We start from the raw sequence: 20,038 nt of genomic DNA on the forward strand, positions 1-20,038 counted from the left end.
AGCCGGAGTCCCTAAGGCGGTTTGACATTATAGTCAACACCGGCAACTCCTGCGGCGCACCTGAAGCCAAGCTGTATTGACTTTGTCTTTCCCTTGGACCCTTCAGCTGCGAAGAGAGGGGGGGTCTGCTGCATGGGCAACAGCAGACCCTCCATATCACCCTGCCCAGGCTCTGTAGCTTCAGTTTCACTTGAGAGGACACTCCAGCGTCATCGCAAGATGTCGACTCAACACGGGAGGAGACAGATACCGGTTATAAGCTCATCCGATTGGCGAAGGAAACGAGCGCCAGGGGTCTCCTCTGACGGTGGGAGAGGTCATCGCACCTCACTGGACAGCTACCGTCTCGCCATGGCTCGCCTGCCCCACTGGGTGCGTGGAGATCAGAGAGGCGCCTCTCGAAAAGTGGGCCACAAAACACCCGCACCAGTTAATTCCAAGCAAACAACAAGAAAGAAGCCTCCGGCTCTTCGCCTCGCTAGCTGGAACATCAGGACCATGTGCCCCGGACTTACTGCAGACCTTCCGTGGATCAAGGGTGCCAGGAAAACCGCTGTCATCGATAGGGAACTGGCACGACTAAACATCGACATTGCGGCTCTACAGGAGACCCGGTTGGCCGACAACGGAACTATCAGAGAAACCAACTACACCTTCTACTGGCAAGGGAAGTCTCCGGACCAACCAAGACAGCACGGTGTTGGGTTCGCTGTGAAGAACACGCTTGTTAACTCCATAGAGCCACCCACAGGAGGCACAGAGAGATTACTTACCCTCCGATTGTCAACAACTTTCGGCCCAGTCAGCATTCTTAGCGCGTATGCCCCAACCCTCTGCGCCACCACCGAAGAGAAAGAACAGTTCTACCATGCACTGGACGAAGCGTTATCCAAGATTCCCAGAAGTAACTCTCTCTATCTCCTTGGAGACTTCAACGCAAGAGTAGGAGCCGACCACATGGCCTGGCCCACCTGCCTTGGAAACTTTGGGAGAGGAAAGATCAATGAGAATGGTCAGCGACTGCTTGAGCTTTTGTGTCACCACGGCCTGTGTGTGACAAACACATTCTTCAAGTGCAAAGAGATCCACCAGGTGTCATGGAGGCACCCCCGCTCCCGTCATTGGCACCAGCTTGACCTCGTCATCACCAGAAGAACGGATATTGGCAGCACCCTCCTCACCCGCAGCTACCACAGTGCAGACTGCGACACGGACCATGCCCTCGTGGTAAGCAAGGTGCGCATAATGCCGAAGAGGTTGCACCACTCCAAGATGAAGGGTCGCCCACGCATCAACACCAGTTGTGCCAGCAACCCAGTTAAGACCCAGCAATTCATCAACAAGATGGAAGATGCACTCGGCGAGGGAGTGGCGGCAGATGACATTATCGAATCCAATTGGCCACGTCTCCGCGACGCCATATACAACTCCGCCATTATTGCTTACGGGAAGAAAGAGCGGAAGAACGCTGACTGGTACGAGGCTCACTGGGAAGAAATGGAACCCGTGATCGAGGCTAAGAGGAAGGCCCTACTGGCTTACAAGGTCACGCCCACTCCCAGTACACTTCAAGCTCTACGGGCTGCCAGGAGCAAAGTCCAGAAGACCGCCCGCCACTGTGCCAACACCTATTGGCTAAACCTGTGCAGAAGCATTCAGGAAGCCGCCGATATAGGCAACGCACGAGGAATGTATGAGGGTATCAAGAAGGCAACAGGCCCAATCCCCTCCAAGATCGCCCCCCTTAAGTCCAAGACAGGTGAGGTCATCACTGACCAGGAACAGCAAATGCGGCGGTGGACCGAGCACTACCTCGAGCTGTACGCAACGAAGAACACCGTAACAGACACTGCTCTTAACGCCATCCCAGACCTACCAGTCATGGAGGAGCTAGACACCCCACCTACTGCGGCAGAGCTCGGCAAAGCCATCGACCGCCTCGCTTGCGGGAAAGCACCAGGAAGCGACGGAATCCCTCCAGAAATCCTAAAGAGCGGGAAACCAGTCCTGCTACAGCCGCTCCACCATCTACTCTGTCTCTGCTGGAAGGAGGGTTACATCCCCCAGGATATGAGAGACGCCAACATTATCACCATGTACAAGAACAAAGGAGACCGCAGCGACTGCAACAACTACCGGGGCATCTCTCTCCTCAGCGTCGTCGGCAAAGTATTCGCCCGGGTCGCTCTTGCCCGCCTGCAGACCCTTGCTTCCCGCGTCTACCCAGAGTCCCAGTGTGGCTTCAGAGCTGGCCGATCAACAGTGGACATGATCTTCTCCCTACGCCAGCTGCAGGAGAAGTGTCACGAGCAGCATAAACCACTCTACCTCGCCTTTATCGACCTCACAAAGGCGTTTGATCTGGTCAGTCGAAGCGGACTCTTCAGCTTGCTACGGAAGATTGGCTGTCCACCACATCTGCTTGCTGTGGTCATGTCCTTTCACGACAACATGCACAGCACGGTGTCCTACAACGGCGCAACCTCTGAGGCCTTCCCAGTCAGCAGCGGAGTAAAGCAGGGCTGCGTCATCGCGCCTACGCTGTTCGGAATCTTCTTCTCCATGCTCCTCCAATACGCCTTTAAGGACTGCAGCGAGGGTGTCTTCATTCACACCAGATCCGATGGCAAGCTCTACAACCTGGCCCGTCTACGAGCCAAGAACAAAGTCAAAGAGGTGCTCATCCGTGAGATGCTCTTCGTCGATGACGCAGCTTTGACATCACACTCCGAAGAGGGACTCCAGCAGCTAGTCACTTGCCTTTCCCACGCATGCAAGGAGTTCGGACTAGCCATCAGCCTGACGAAGACGAATGTTATGGCTCAAGGCACGGGGACTCCCCCATGCATCACCATCGACGGATACACCCTGGAGGTTGTCAACGACTTCACTTACCTCAGGTCCACCATCTCGAGCTCTCTGTCAGTCGACTTGGAGGTCAACCGGAGAATCGCCAGGGCAGCCACAGTTATGGCCAGACTGAACCGGCGAGCGTGGAACAATTCCAGCCTCACTGAGAAAACCAGACTGCGCATCTACCAAGCCTGCGTACTCAGCACTCTCCTCTATGGCAGCGAGACGTGGACCACCTACGCAAGGCACGAAAGGAAACTCAACAGCTTCCACATGAGGTGCCTGCGACGCGTCCTGCATGTCGCCTGGCAGGATAAGGTCCCCAACACCGAGGTGCTGAAGTGAGCCAATATGAGCAGTTTGCATGCAGTTCTTAGCGAGAGGCGCCTCAGGTGGCTCGGCCATGTCAAAAGAATGGATGCAGGCCGTATCCCCAAAGACCTCCTCTACGGCGAGCTAGCAGAAGGCCAGAGGATGACAGGGCGCCCAAAACTGCGGTTCAAAGACATCTGCAAAAAGGACATGACACAATGCTCCATCAATCTCAACACATGGGAAGTTCAAGCAGACGACCGCCTAGCCTGGAGGCTCGCGGTCAGGCAAGGTACGTCACGCGCGGAGGCTGCGCGCAACGAGGAGGCAGTCCAGAAAAGATCGAGGCGGAAGCAGCGTCAGCAGCAGCAACAACAGCCATCTGCCTTCACCTGTACCAAGTGCGGCAGGGATTGTCACTCCCGAATCGGACTGCACAGCCATTCTCGGCGGTGCAGATAGACTCTCAAGAAGCTACGCCATCGTCTCTCGAGACGGACGGCTGCCGACGACGACGACGACTGTATATTTGTGCTCTCTACAACCTAACCACTTATTGTACTCTCATATAATCTTTAAATGCCTCAATTCAACAAAACGCAACACATAACTATAAAACATGCCCCATAAAATAAATACTAAATTTGTGTTAAATTTGTCTTTTTCTAAACCAACTGTCAGGCGGTCTCTACAAACTCTAAAATTAAAACAGATTAAGGCTACATTAGTTTGTCTTCCCCAAATATTACTTTGTTATGCAGAATAAAGTAATTAAGAACATGCCTAGCTGAAAATGTCATTTTGTGAGGCTTGAATGTAAGGAGTTTCCTTTTTCCCTAAGAAACAATTTTGAGGAAAAAAATGAGTGTGGTATCCAGGCATAATAATTTGATAAGAATTAATAATTTTACAATATAAAATCAGCCCACCCTAGAATGCAGTGTAGTTTCTCCATTATTTTAAGTCTTGCTTTATGAACCACAATGAGATTCAATACTTTTCACCTCATGTCTTATAATATTCTAGTTAAAATTATTCCTATTTTATGACACCTATGAATTAGTTATCCAATTTCCAGTGTTAACCAGTTATTGCTAGTACAGAAAAAAGCTATTGCTCTTCTTATATTTATCTTATATATACTCACTTACAAATGCCCTTATTCTTGGGTTTAATTTGCTTTTTCTTCTCAATATTTAAGCCAAAAGATATTTTGCCTTATTGCATAAACACCAAAAACAATGTTAAATAATAATAATAATACTTCCATTTCCTCTAGTTTTTCAAATTGTTATAGACTGTACTTTTCATTTCTTTAAAAAAAAATTTATTTACTTTTAGAGAGAGGGGAAGGGAGGGAGAAAGAGTGTGAGACAACCATTGATGTGAGAGAGAAACATCCACCAGTTGCCTCTCGCACGCCCTCAACAGGGGACTGAACCCACAACCCAGGCATGTGCCCTGGCTGGGGATCTAACTGGGGACCTTACACTTTGCCTGATGATGCCCAACTGAGTCACACAGGTCAGGGCTGTAGAGTGCTACCTCAGCACACGTGGTTACCTCGTGACAAGTGCTGAAACCCATAAGCACGGAACTGCTCACATGAAGCTTACATGTTGACCTCTGCTTCATCAAGAGAGAAGGGTGCCAAGTGGTGAGTGCCAAGTACTGAAACATTTTTTTTCTCATCAAAATGGGATGAATACAGGGTTTGACGAGTACCGAGGTATGACTGTATTTTAAATTTCTTTCATACCTATAACAATACAGCCTTGCTCGTTTTAAACATTTTTTCCTTCAATCAGAAATAATTGCCATTACTTGCCTTTTCAAAGAAGTAGTGTTTGGTCTTTTATCTTCTTTACAATTTTCTATTTTATTTATTTCAGTTTTATTAATTTCATTAATTTCATTTCATTAATTTATTTCTTTTGTTTTCTTTCCTGGTTTCATAAGTTGAATATTTCACTATATACTTTCAGTTTTCCTTTTCTTATATGAATAAAAGCACCTATGATTATGCATTTATGCATTATGTATAGCTTTAGTTCTATTTCACAGTTTTGCTAAAAAACTCTCATTCCTCCGTTTATCTCTAAATGATTTATAATTGTTGTTTTGACTTTCTTTTGATAGATTATTTTAAAAATCTCTCTGAATTCCAAAGTAGTTTTTTTAATAATCATCTTTTTTTAGCACTAATTTAACTGAATTAACAGATTGCATATAAAATTATGATTTTTATATTTCAGTTTTTTAATTTTAATTTTAATTTTAGAGGGGAAGGGAGGAAGGAAGAGAGGGGAAGAGACATTGATGTGAGAGAAACATCGGTTGGCTGCCCTCTGCACACACCTTGACCAGGTTCCAAATCTGCAACCCCGAACTGGCTAACCAACTGAGCCACACCAATCAGCCTGTATTTTATTTTTTGTTTTTTGGTGACAAAGCTACATGATCAACCTCTGTAAACATTTTGTAGATCTAGAGGAAGAATGTGTACGCCCCATTCTATAATTTGTTAACTATGTTCTTTACAAAGAACATATTATTGCTTTTTAAATTTGTTTCAGAGTTTGAAAACTTGTACAGATACGTCTGTTTGGCTGGCAAGATGCTTTCCAGTGTATGACTCTCAAGGTCTACAGGCAAGGCGTCTGCTCTCTAGTTCACAGTGCAATTCCAGGGCTCTGCTGTCCACAGCCAATAATGCACAAGTTCACACCGCCCACCTGGTCCCCGTGGCCATCCAAGCTGGCAATCGACTTTCCTGACCCATCAAATTAGAAAAGAAACAATCTACACTTTCTGAGTATAATAGTTTTTTTTAAATTAAATTCTTTTATTCCTAGTTACATATTTTTATAGTTTTTATCAGTACATAATGTCTCTTTGTTCTGTTCAATGCTTTAGTTCTTGAGTCCTGCTTTGATACTAATATTGCTGGTCTTTGTTTTTTAATGGGTGAATTTAGCTTAAGAGCATTTATTGTAGGGCAAGTTGGCTTTCTTGTTTGCATTTCATTTTGTTTACTGTTTATTAACTCGTTTCACCTCACCTCTTTTCCTCTCTTCACTTTTGCTGATTTGATATGGCTTCTCTTTATTCCTTCCTGACCTGCTTGCCCCTCCTTATCATCCTCAATCACTGTTATCTTGGGAATACTATGCTTTTTGTGGTTACTGACCATTCCTAACAGTCTTAACCAAATCGTCATGAAAATTAAATAGCTGTGCCCCCAACCCCTTGCCAACAAATATAAGATTCATTTTAGAGTACTTTTACATCTCAATGCCTGAATGTCTGCACTTGCAATCCTGGATTTTGCTAAGGTAGTCTAGAATTTTTAGTTTTGGGCTATTTCCTAGATTTTCCCTGAATGTATGATCTTTCTTTTCAAGAATACATTATGAATATCAGTGACATTAGTTTTCTCCATTGATGTACATAATGTTTCATGCTGCAAGGTTCAGTGCTCACCAGTTTCTTACATTCTTCATCTTCCTCCAGCTTGATGCTTCTACTGATCCAATTACCAGATCTAACTGGACATCTGAATATTTGCTCAAGTTTTATATATAAATCCTTCATGTGTAAAAATGTCCTTCTTTCGCCCTGATTCACTGAATAATATCTCGGCAGGAGAATCTGTGTCTGGCGTTCTTTCTGATTACCTAGGTTTTAAACCTCTTCCGATGCTTGGGGGGATCACTACTCTATTAGTCTGGGTTGAGGGCAGGGTCTACCTCCCACTTACTAAGCTGAAAGTGTCAGTCAGCTATTTGCTTTCTTACCTTTACCCTCAACCCCTTGCAGACTCTGACTCAGGAACGAATGACGGCTGCCCAACGGCAGCTGTGTGGTTGCAGAACGATCAAGACGCTGGCAGGCGGTGGCCGCGGCGCCTCCCGCAGGCCCAGGGCCGGCGCTCTGGGGCGGGCCGCGGCGTCCGCGCTCACACCGCGCGGCAGGGCCGGCACAAGCGGGGCCTCTGAAGTTTTAGGCACCATTTCTGGCTGCAGAGCCGCCACGCCTCACTCTCCAGCCGGTAGGACAATTCCACAGCCACTCACTATCCTTTAGATAGAACCTGATTTTTCTTCCTGAATCAAACCAAACCAGCGCCTGTGGCCTGCATGCTGGAGCCCATGTGACGGCTGCGCACAGGAGGCTATTGTTCCCGAGTCGGCGGTCCGAGGACGCGTGGGTGCTCGCGCTGCCCAGTGCCACCCCGTTCTCCTCAAAGCCGGCCCATCTTTCCGTCACGAAGTTGGTAGGCTTTTTGTCTTTTTTGCTGCAATCTGGCAATTAAGTTATGTCTTTTTCCAGAATTCCATGAGTCCTTTTGTCTGGTCTAAAATTTCCTTCATCTTATAAGGTTCTCCATCTGGTCCTTTCCCCACTTGTAGGAATTCTAGTGTTTTACCTCATCATATTTATAGCTTTGTGTTTTACAAGATACTCCTTCCAGAAAACTAATTCAGTTCTCAATAGGATTGTTATCCTTTGTGTTTCATCCACTGAAGTTTCAAATCAGAAACAATAACTCGAGTTATTTTTTCTGGTGAATGCTTTCTTCAGTCTCTTTGACTTAGTTATGCCTGTTCTGAATGTTCAGCTTGAGCTATCTCAAGTTATGAAATCTCCCTTAAGGCAAATCACACCTGTTTTTTGGCTAAATATGGGTTTGGCCCTTGGCACTGAAACACACCAACCCGTGCTGGGCCCTGGCAGATGCGCCTGGGTCCTTCCGTGCGGGCCACAGAGGACAACATGAAGTTTCATTCTAAACCCAGCAGGGAATGCACTGGCACTGCGAGCCCCTTTCCACCACGTCGCGGGAACGTCTCTGTCTGATCTCCTGTCTTTGAGAACAGAGGGGAAGCAGGCCTTCCACGCTGCCAGCTCCTCCCCACTCCGGGCTCCTGGAATCTGCAGGAACCAGGGCCCCTTCAAGGACTGAATGCAGGAAGGGGAAGGAATTTGTCACACCTGACACAGTGGCTTTCACTGTGCTGAGAATTCCCAAATTCTGTCGTAGCTGTGGCCAAAAGACGGGACCGGGCCTGAGCTGCACCATCTACGTACCCAGACCCCTGATGTACGTATGGCAGAGACAGGCAGCTCCCCCTCCATAATGTGCTTCTAAAGCGTCATCCATGTGAATGATCCCCAACTATTAATCTCTAACTATGAGATTTCCAACCACCTGTTTAATCTCTCCATTGCTATGTCAAGGCATGAATGTAATTCAAGTCACTTGCATTTAATAAATCTTCCTAAATACCTTACATGTGCCAGGCACAGTGGTACAAGGTATACTGATGTAGGAATGTATGTAACAGAAACACAAGAGGATGGTTTCAATACAGTACAATAAATGGAGTGAAGAAAAGTAAACATGGAGCCTTGGGAGCACAAAACGACACAGGGTCCAGCCCAGAGGGTCAGACGGTGGTCAGAAAGGGGTCACAACCGCGCTGGGTCTTGAAGGTAGATGAGTAACAGGTCACTCTGCAGAGCCAAGGGGCTGTGGATGAAGAAAGCAGAGCTGAGAGAAGAAGCGCAGCCCAATAAAATAAACAGCATAGAATAAAACAACAGTGTACCGGCTTGCTAAAATTAGGGAGAAGTCGAGCTCATCCCATAATCTTGACAGTATCCTGAGGCAGAATAGTTTAAGAGGATGAAACTCCAGAAAGACTAGGGGTAGGGCAGCAGCGATATCAGCAAACGAGCAGAATTGCAAATAACTATATTAGTGCTCTGCACTCTTCCTATTGGAAAGGCGGCATCCTGTGGGGCAGAGGGATGGATATTTAACCTATGAAAAAATATAGAACATCTGCACTGGCCAACAACCGTTTCCCCCACTTCAAAGAGCAGCTTAATAGAAGATGAAGACTCATTCAGATACACCTGTGGGCTCAATTCAAAATTTCTAAAAGTGAATTCTTGATGTTGACTCTCGGGCTCTCCTCCTGACTTTTCCAGTGTCTGTCTCTCTCAAAAATGCACCACTTTCCCAGTCATCCCATCTTCATTTTAACACACAGCCTTTAACTCATTTCTCCCTTCACAGAAAGTTTAAAATTTTACTAAAGAATATAAAAAATAATTAATGAAAATATGTATCACATTCCTAGAAGAGAAAGCTCAATATCAGAAAATGTGTCAATTCTTTCCTAAAGTAATGCAATTCCACCCAAAGTCATGCTGGTTATTATTGCTGATTTTTTTGTTTGTTCGGTTTTTTTTGGGGGGGGGGGGTTACTTGTTTTGTAAACCAGATAAAGTACCTTAAAGAATAAACGCCAAAATATGGTAAAAAAAAATTACAATGAAAATTTGATTTACCAGATACTAAATTACATAGCTATAACAATTAAAATCAGGTAATCAATGGAGCAGAATACAGAGAACAGCAAATATAACCAAGAATATCTAAGTATCTAACATAAAGAACAGCAAACTCAGCCCTGGTCTCGTGGCTCCGATGATGGAGGTTTGATTCTAGGTCGGGGTATGTACAGGAGGTAACCCATCAATGTTTCTCTCTCACATTGATGTCTGTCTGTCTGTCCATCTGTCTGTCTCTTTCTCTCAAATCAATAAACATATCCCTAGGTGAGGGTGGAAAAAAACCCCAGCGAATTCAAAACAGTGAGGAAGAGCAACCTTGTTCAGTAAATGCAACTGGAATAACTGCTAAACATTTTTAAAACATTTTCTTCTATCATATATCAAAGTACATTCCAAATGAATTAAAACCATAAACATTAAAAAATGGAATATGAAACCCCCAAACATGTGATCTTTGGATGGGAAAATCTTTATAAGCCTAGAAACAATGTAAGACACATAATGGAAAAAATAAATCTGTATCATAGGTTTTAGACTTCTGTATTTCAAGAAAACATAATCTATATGCAACCAAAAATACAAACAAAACCCTGAAGAAATTATCTGCAACAATATAACAGAAATGAATTGGCAGTGTTAATATACCAAAAAATAACCAAAAATAACATTAAATCCCCAATGGAACACTGAGAAAAGACAGGAGTAGACAAATCACAAGAAAAAATTACAATAAATATATGAAACTAGGCAGACATGCAAACGGGAACAACGAAAGGCTTTCTGGCCACCCCACTGGGGATGACGGCTTAAGGACAAAGAACGCGGGCAGGTGGCCGTGAGACCAGCGCTGTCCCACATAGCACGGACTCTCGGCCACAAGGAAGAGCCCAGACCTGCGCTCCTGCGAGGAACTGACAAACCATCTTCCGTTCCAGCCAAGTAAGTGTCTCCCTAGGAATTTAGCCTAAGGACAGAGTCAGAAACTTAAATACAGATTTATGTATTGGAATTATTTAAAATACAGAAAAATATTGGATCCAATAACAGAAGGATTAAATAAATTGTGGTACTATACACAATAGAATATTATGAACATGTTAAGAATAGTTGGGAATATTTTTATGACATGAAGAAATCTTTTGATACACTGTTAAAAAAGTCAAGATATGAATCTGAACATACCCTATGATTTAACTGTGTAAAAGTGTGTGCACACATGCACACATGTTCAATAATCACACCGCACAGAAATGTCAGAAAGAGTTATCATTTGAGTGACTTATTTCCCAGGTAGTCAATACATTTCTTTGGATTCTTAATTTTCTACAAAACTAATATGTATTACTAACATAATCAGACAAAACATGTGTTTTTAAAAAAAACTGAAACAGCTCCACTGGTTCCCTTCCCTTCCCAGAACACATTCCAAACTCATCACAGCACATGCTGCCTTGAACGACACATTTCTCTGCCTGTCGTCCCTCCTTAACGTTCTGGCCACATCGAAGATCGAACAGTCCCTGAAACTGCCGGGTCCTTTCACAACCCCTTATTTTGGCAAGTGCTGTTTCCTCTGCCTGAAACCCTTCCACCCCAGGAAAGGCCCTTTATCCCTCAAGACCCAGCGTGAATGTCCCACTCCTGGGTAACCTTTCCCAATTCCACAGGAAGCAACACTGCCTCCTGGTCTGAGTTCGCCAGGGCTCTGGCCAGCGCATCTCTGTGGAGTGAGTGCGCTGTAGAAAAGTTTATTACCTCTCTTCCTTCCTGTAGCAGACTGAACAGTGCCCCCTGAAGACATCCAAATCCCAATCCCTGGAACCTGTGAATAAGTCACATGGCAAAGGGACCTGGCAGGTACGGTTAAATTGAGGATCTTGAATTGAGATTATTTTGGATTATGTAATCACAAGTGTTTTATATGAGGGTGGGAGGAAAGTCAAAGAGAAAAAAATGAGGCATGAATGTTGAGGCTCTGCCTTCTGGTTCCAATGGCATCCTCTCTCCTGCCTCAGCTGGAGGAGCATCACACTTTGGGGCAGACAAAACAGCAAGTTGTAGTTGGACAGGAGAAGATGGCACTGAAACACATGTCTAGCAACAAGTGCTCTGGGGTCAGCAGAAAGGGTTTGAACATGACAGTATTGAACTGAACTGCAAACTTAAATGTTCTATTGCTAACCACCAAAGGCAAGAACTGGGAAATGCCCCGCACTATACTGGCTGTCTGGTTTAATTGGACAGAACAGAGTTTTATAGCAAATTTGGTTATCATCAGGCTGCCTCAGAACATGGCCTTGTTGTCATTACTGCAGATACCAGCCCTCATGGCTTCATGTTAAAGATGAGTCCTGGCTGAGTAGCTCAGTTGGTTAAGAGCATCATCCGAATATGCCCGAGTTGCAGGTTCAATCCCCAGTCAGGGCACATACAAGAATCTACCAATGAATGCATAAATAAGTGAAACCACCAACCGGTTCTTTCTTTAAAATCAATCAATAAAGTTTAAAATATGATAGTTTAAAAAAAGAAGAAGGTGAGAGGTAGGACTTTGGCACTGGTGCTGTGTTTTATGTGGATGCCACTGAAGATCTTCGGAAAACTACAGAACATACTACACTCTTACAAAACAGAGAAGCTTCCCCAACTCATGAATGACAATTTTTCAGTGGTCCTCCAAAGGATGTCTATTTTGGCCACTTCATCGGAGACCATGGAGCTCTGACTTGTGCTTTAAAGAATCCTAGAAAATATAAATCTGTGTCAGCACTTGCTCCAATCTGCAATCCAGTGCTCTGTCCTTAAGGCAAAAAAAAAAAAAAAGCAGCCTTTAGTGGATATTAGGGAACAGATGAAAAAAAAGGAAGCCTTATGATTCTACCAGTTTTGTGGAGTCCTACCCAGGGTCTTAGCTGGACATACTAATTGATCAAGGAAAAACAACCAGTTTCTTTCTGATGGGCAGTTACTACCTGCTAACTTCACAGCTGCCTGTACAGAAAAGAAAACCCTTGGTGTTTTTAGTTTACAAGAGGGTTATTTATGATCATAGCTACTACTTCATGCAACCTTCATTACTGATCACACCAGATATCATCCAAAATATCTCAATGCTTGAAGAACTTCAGATAAAAAAATCTCTTCAGGGTTATAAAAATTGCAATAAACAGAATTGTAGGGAAAAAGAGATTTCAAAACACCGTATTTCGTAATACTAAAAATTATTCATTCTACAGTTGAATCATCTTCTTAAAAAATGTATAAAACCTAAAAAAAAAAAAAAAGGGCAAAGAAAGAAAAAGAAGACATGATGACAGAACCAGTCTGGAGAGACAAACGTTGAAGACAGAGGGAAAGAAAATGCTGGTGCCTTTAGAAGTTGGAAAAGGGGGAAAAAACCAGATTTACCCTGAAGTCCCCAGAGGGAATACAGCCCTGCCAACGCCTTAATTTTAACCTCTAGAACCATAAGAAAATAAATGTGCTGTTTTGAAGCCAGTAAGTTTGTGGCAATTTGTCACAGCAGCAAGGGGAAAATAATAAACTCTCTGACTATACCAAGAGCCCCCTGGGGCAGGCACGAGGTGGGGGTATGGGAGGTGGATTGTGGGTCACCACCTCAATGAAAATGACTGAAAAGTAAGAAAATGAGAGGCAAGAGGAGGAATAAAAAGGAGTTAACAGTTATTGTTACTTTATTTGTTAACATTAACACTTTTGACACATCACCTTCCAGGCACAGTTCTGAGAACCCCTCTGAGGAAGTGCTGCTATCCCCCCGGGTTTACAGCATTCAGAAACCAGCTCGCAACCCCACAGCGAGTGGCCAGGGAAACCGGGATAAGATGCAGGAGTTCCAGCTCCAGGAGAAAAGGGTTACCTGCTCACGGACCAGCAGGGATTTGCACATCGACACAGGGGACTGAACGTGGCTTAACCCAGGCTGAATTTATTAAAGGAATGTGCTCTATCCGGTGTGCCATGTTCTGTGTGCTTCCGTTTTCTGTGCCGCCTGAACCCCCACCCCCACCCCCGGACGCAGGTGCTGCAGCAGGATGCAGAGGGGAAGGTGGGAGGCGGAGGAGTGCTGCCCAGAGCCTGCCCTTCTCCTTCGTGCGCATCCGACACACGCCCCCACCGTGCCCCGCCGAGGCCCAGAGAATGCTCAGCACGCCGGCCGAGCTGGCCAGGCCGAGAGCAGCCCCGGCGCCTGGGACGGGCACCCCTGGTGTTCTTTCTGGTCAGGGATGCTGCTGGGGGAGAGGCAGGCGAGCACAGCTGGCTGCGGCCTGGACTCCCACACCGCCCAGCAAGGCCAGTGTGTTAACCAGATCTCTAGAAAGTCCCCCACCTATATTTTCCATAAAATTGGAAAGAAAACATCTTCATTAAAAGGGGAAACTTGGCATCAGAAAAGACTGCTTTCATGTGCAAAATATCAGCAACATGAACAATGAAAATCCAGTCAGTGAAGCAGAAGACCAACTAAGGAAATACATTCAAAATTCTGAGACAGAGGATAATGTGATGAATATAATGTTTGTTCTTTTTTTTTTTTTTTTTTAATTAAAAGACATGGAAGAAGAATGAAAAGATCCAATAGGAAAGCCAGACGGTTGGAAGAAAGCAATGGGATAAACTTAAGTGAGGCAAAGACAGGGTTGAAAGGCCTGCAGGGGGTCACCAACTAGCAGGCAGAGCTCACGAAGAGGGGTCCGCTCCTGGACTTCCCACCAAAGGTCTGAACCCCACGCCCCTGCTGACTGGGAGATTTCTCCCATCAGAGGCCAGAGATGCAGGGTTCTGACCATCTGATGATGGGGCGAGAAGCAGGAACCCCAGAAAGCCTAGGTCCCGTCTGGGGACCCCACCCTCCTCTCCATGGGGCTGCACCCACAGTGAGCACATCCCACGGGAGACTTTGCCCTGGGAGGAGCACTTCGCTCTCCCGCCAGTGCTGAGCAGGAGAACACAGGCTTCCTAGAGGCCCCAAAAGAACCTGCTTCTCCACTGTACTCACCCACACTTCTGACCTCGAACGTGTGGGCTCTGCCCACACTGACCAATTCGCCAACCCTCTGGCACCAAGTGGGTGTCCCACAATTCCATCTGACACTCCTGACCACGTGTGTTAACACAGGTGCGGACTCAGTCGCAAAAGACTGCCCCACTTCAGGCGCTGGTCAGAGTCCAGGTCATCAGCTGTACTTCTGACCCACCAGCTATAAATCGGGTGTTCCCGCAACCTCTGCCTCTGGTTTGATAACTTGTAATAATGACTCACAGAACTCAAGGAACAGTTTATTCATTAGATTTCGGGTTAAGGAAACTCAGGAACAGCCAGATGGAAAGAGATGCACAGGGTGAGGTATCGGGGCAGCATGGAGCTCCCACGTCCTCTCAGGTGGGCCACCCCCTCCCCCGCCCCCCATCATGATGTGTTCAGCAACCGGAAAGCTCTGCAAATCCCTCTGTTAGGACTTTTTATGAAGGTGACATCATGTAGACATGATTGATTAAGCCATTGGCCACTGGTGGTTAAACTCAACATCCAAACCCCCTGCCTTTCCCCAGAGGTCAGGGATGGGGCTGCCCGTCCCAGCCTCTAATAGATCGGTTGGCTCCTCTGGCCACCAGCCCCCACTCCCCAAGCACATAAACTCGTGTATGGCTGAATGAGGCTTACTATGAGTAACAAAAGGCACTGCTCTTACCCCTCTCCCTCAGAAATTCCATGGGTTTTACGAGCTGCGGGGAACTGGGGAGCACATATATATTTCTCATTTATCAGAACATGCCAAGGCCTCTAAGCCTCACCCTCCACTCTGCGGGGCAAGCAGTGAGCGGGCCTCCCCAGCCCGGGCAGAGGCACAGAGAGGGTGGGTGGTGAGGAGGTCCTGGCCAGAGGTCTTGTGGAAACAGCCCTGGCAGGGTGGCAGCACAGAGTGGAAGGGACAGTCAGGCCTGGGCACTGACCTCCCATGCCAGCCGGGTGCAGGAGGACATGTGGTCAGCCATGGCGCCAATTCCCCAAGAGTGAGCTTTTCAAGGAAGAAAACACGGGTGGGTGTTTATTTGCTCTCAGGGTATCAGAATGCCCTCTCCAGGGAAAAATTCATAAAGAAAAGATCCCCCAAAGCCTTCCCAGGTCTGGCCACCTGGCCTCAAGTTGGGAAAACTGTGCAGGAACATCCTAGCTCCAGCTCCTGCAGGACAGCCTGCGACCGCACCTCACTGCTTGCTCGGCCTCATGCCACTGCCCTCACCCACCATAGGGACTGTGTGCACGGGCATCCCCCATGACCTTGCTGCACACAAATCTCTGCATCAAGGTCTATTTCCCTGGGAAGCAACTAGGATACTCTGTTATAATCTATATATACATGTGTAGTATTTTAATTATTTTAACTAACCCTAAAATAATATTTATTGTAATTTAGTCTAACTTAGTTTTAACAAGTATTATCTTTTAAAATCAGGGGTCAAAAATTCAACTGCCTATAGAGCCAGACAGGTAAATAAATGTCCATGAAAGGCAAAATAAAGAATCAAAGGGAGTGGTAGGAAATGTGACCTGCAAGAGCTCAGGCCTTGTCAAAACATGCCTACTCAGGCCCTGACCGGGTTGCTCAGTTGGTTACGGCATCATCTCTATATGCCAAGGTTGCAGGTTCAATCCCCAGTCAGAGCACAGACAAGAATCAGCCAATAAACGCAAGAATGGGTGGAACAACAAACCCATATTTCTCTCTAAAAATCAATATAAAAAATGCTTAGCCAAACAACTATAAGAGCCTCATAGGACAAATAAGGTTTACCAATCTGTGTCCTATAGACTACACTTTTACAAAGATTTAATCAGTATACACACAATTTTACCTCTGTATCAAACATCTCTCATCCAGGGATATAATCCTGACAGTTACAGTCTGGATGGCAGTCTGCGTACCGCCATCCATGAATCAAACCCCCAGAATTAGGGAGCCACTCCTTTATGTTTAAGTGGCTAAATTGTCGGGAGGTGACCTAGCCATGTTTATGGCAGCATCAGATCGGGGTGTTCACTGAATGTCTACCATAATCATTTGTGAGACGAGATTAATTTCTCTAGATTGAGCTTCTAAGCACAGCTTCTGGGACATATACAATCAAGCATGGGAGTTTTACAGATAAAAGTGACCACAGCACTCTCGAGGATGATGTACCATCTCGGTATTACACAAATGTCTTCAAAGGTTGAAGGGAAACTTCTTTGGAAGTGATGGTCAAAGCTGACCATTTCTCCTAAATATGAACTAAAGAAGAAACCTTTAGGTCAGTTAACAGTCCGCATTCTTTTCATTCCAGGGCAAAGGCCAGCCTTGTATTTTAGTTATTGTTCCTCTTTGTTTCCCAGAGTAGCTCCTGTATCCTTATTTGGAAGTTTTCTTTTCTGTCCTACAATTGGGGGGAAAAAAGTCATTTGTAGAAATTCAAAACGCCCCTCCAAGACATACAACAGAACCACACAGTTCTGGAGACCGGGAGGGACACCACGGATACATGACAGATGCAGCTGGAGTTCTTCTGCCGTCACGAAAACCCATCAAGGCCAAAAAGGGAGACATGAACCCCGAGTGCCTGTTTCTGAATCCACAGTTTTGTCTACTATCCCCACCCGTCACCTGGGGAGAACTGTGTGTGTGTTTCCTGTAATCCATTCATAAAGCCTCACCAGAAGTCTCTCCGTGTACCAGTCCCCTCGTTACACACAGCCTCGTTCCTAACCACTCCAGGCTGACCCTTACAGCCTCGGGGGCTGAGCACATGGAAGTCTCTCCAGGGGTGACGGCACAGCCACGTCAGCAGGCCTTCCTGGGGCCCAGGCCGCAGCTCTCCCTCCCTTCTCCTCTCCTCTCCCGTCTCGCCCTCCCGCCCCACCTCCCCGCCCGGCCCGACGTGGGTCCTCCTGCCAAAAGAACCCTCAATTTCTCCACTTCTCACAGCCCTGGCTCGGCCCAACCAAGCCCTGGGGCTTATTCAACAGCCCCAGCAAAGGAAGGACCTTACTCCTGGGGGAGGGGGAAGCCCGCGGGGGGTTGGGGGGGGAGGCCTAGCTGTGGGGCTAGCACCTGAGCTGAGGAGGCCTGAAAGGAGAGCAGAATGAAGTTGTAACTTATCTTTCAAATGGCGGCACTTTTACCTGGGACTCTCCTGCACAGCAGGGGTGTCCGGCCACGCTGCAGCGGAGTCAGCTGTCAAACTCTGCAAGAGGCGCACCCAAGAGGGCAAGGAGGGGTGGGGTGTGGGCCGGGACACAGGGAAGGCCTGCGCGCCTCGGGGGAGCGCTAAGGCAGGGGCGAGAGGGTCACTCAGCTCCCGGAGATACCGTCATAAACTAGGAACAAGAGGTCTCCAGAGACACCAAATATGTGTGTCCTAAACCTCACACCCTTGGACCATGAGAAGAATCACTCCTGGTTGACACACAGTTCTGGCAGCTTTAGTGACTGGTTTCCAGGCACACGGGAACAGATTAGAGGCAGCAGGTGATAAGGGAAGGAAGCCCAGAATGCTGACAAGCATATGACCCCAGTGTGGACTGACCTCAGCCATCAAGAAGCCCCCTGGGCACCCCCAGAGTCAAGGCTGGTTAACAGAACTGGCATTGACAGGGATGACCTGAGTAATGGGGAAAGAGAAAACAAAATAGTGATGTTTGTGATACTTTAAGGCCTATTTTGTACCTGTCATGGTCAGAAGGCTCTAAGGACCAGAATTTATTTTAAAGAAGAGGTCATCTTAATGTATAGTTTACACTAACATGTAATCACTGATCTAATTCAAGTTATCTCTTGATTTTCATTCTTCTTTCTTAATCTCAATTACTGATTGAAAATCCCTACCATGGCATAAAGGACAAAAGCAGAGTGCCACAGAAGGCTAGGAAGTCGGGGGAGTTGTGAGGGACACACACACACACACACACCCTCCCCCGAGACTGCCCCGCTTCGCTCACACACACACACACACACACACACACACGCACACACACACCCTCCCCCGAGACCGCCCCGCTTCGCTCACACACACACACGCGCGCACACACACACACACACCCCCTCCCCCGAGACAGCCCCGCTTCGCTCACACACACACGCACACACACACACACCCTCCCCCGAAACCGCCCCGCTTCGCTCACACACACACACACACACACACGCACACACACGCACACACACACACACACACACACACACCCTCCCTCCCTCCCTCCCCCGAGACCGCCCCACTTCGCTAACCTGCAGACCTGTCTATGGTCCAGCCTGTAGGCTGTGATTCCCTAACCATAGCACAACGGAATGTGTTCAGGTTGAAGGAAAAGCAGAAGAGACCAAAATAAAACTATACACGTAATTTTCATAATAGTTCTATGACCACTATGAATAGGCTCTTTGTTTATCCGTTGATAAATCAGAGGGTTAGACTGCTGATAATTTAACCTTCCAAGACTTTTATTTTTAATTTGGCTACTGCTGCTAGAGAGAAAAGCAAGACCAATTAGAGGAAGAAGATGAATTCTTTGGCAAACAAAACAAAGGGGATTTTCGAGGGCTTTGGGGGTTGTTGGCACTAGTTCTTCTCTGGATATAGTTTCAGGTCAAAATTTATGACTACTTTTTCAGTTTTACCACAACCCCTGATCTTTACCATTTATCCGTAATTAGGTTCCATTTGAAACAAGTAGCTGGAAATGAGGGGAGGATGAAGAGTGAGGAAGAGGAGACTAATTTTCCTGAAGTAACAGAGGCAAGGAATAATGGTAAGAGTATTTGCTAGCAAATATGGGCCACGAGAGACAGAGGGAAGCAGAGACGGTGGGCTGTGTCCAGTCTCTGACGGTGAGTGGCCAGGCTCCGCGGGGCAGCCCCCAGGGGGGGGCGCTGGCCCCGGACACCTGGGCTACATTTGCAGTGATGTGGAACACGGGAACACTCTGTGAAAGCAACTTTTCTGAAGTTCGTAACATTAAGTGATTTTTTATCTCAGTTTTAAATATTTGGCCAACCACACTAATTTTAAGATATGAAGCCTACTTTCTGCTGAGAATTCAAAAAGTTCCTGGAAATACAAGGGACAGCAGCCATCAGTGCAATAAAACCATCCTTTCTGCTAGGGCCTCTGCGGAGTATTAGGGGCGGGGAGAGAATGAGGCTAACAAGGAATCTCAGGTTCTTGCTCAGCTGCAGAAGGGGGGGGTTGCCTGAGGGCCTTGATGGCTGAGTGGGAAGGTGGCAGGCAAACTGGGGAGAGGACATTTCAAGAAATGGCGTTGAAAGGGTAAAGTTGCGCCACCCGGCTAAGGACTGACCCGTCAAGGTGCTTTCGTCATGAGATGGCAATGTCTTCAGAAGGATACACCAAGACCTTCAACATTCTGATGTTTTCATGCTCCTTCAAGGGCACTACAACATAAGCCGGTCTCATCTGCCTGGAGCCATGTATAAACATTTTTAAAAAGTAA

The 20,038-nt window shown here is 46.5% G+C and overlaps 1 protein-coding gene and 1 pseudogene across 5 annotated transcripts in view; one reads left to right on the plus strand and one right to left on the minus strand.

Moving 5' to 3' along the window:
- The window catches only part of SPECC1 (sperm antigen with calponin homology and coiled-coil domains 1), a 255,686-nt gene that overhangs the window by 146,279 nt on the left and 89,369 nt on the right, over positions 1-20,038 (minus strand). The gene's annotated exons all lie outside the window — the stretch shown is intronic.
- Positions 11,607-12,649, plus strand: LOC149997432 (S-formylglutathione hydrolase-like; annotated as a pseudogene).

Source organism: Furipterus horrens, unplaced genomic scaffold (assembly GCF_987537825.1).
Source record: "Furipterus horrens unplaced genomic scaffold, mFurHor1.1.pri manual_scaffold_11, whole genome shotgun sequence".
In the NCBI taxonomy this organism is placed as follows: Eukaryota; Metazoa; Chordata; class Mammalia; order Chiroptera; family Furipteridae; genus Furipterus; species Furipterus horrens.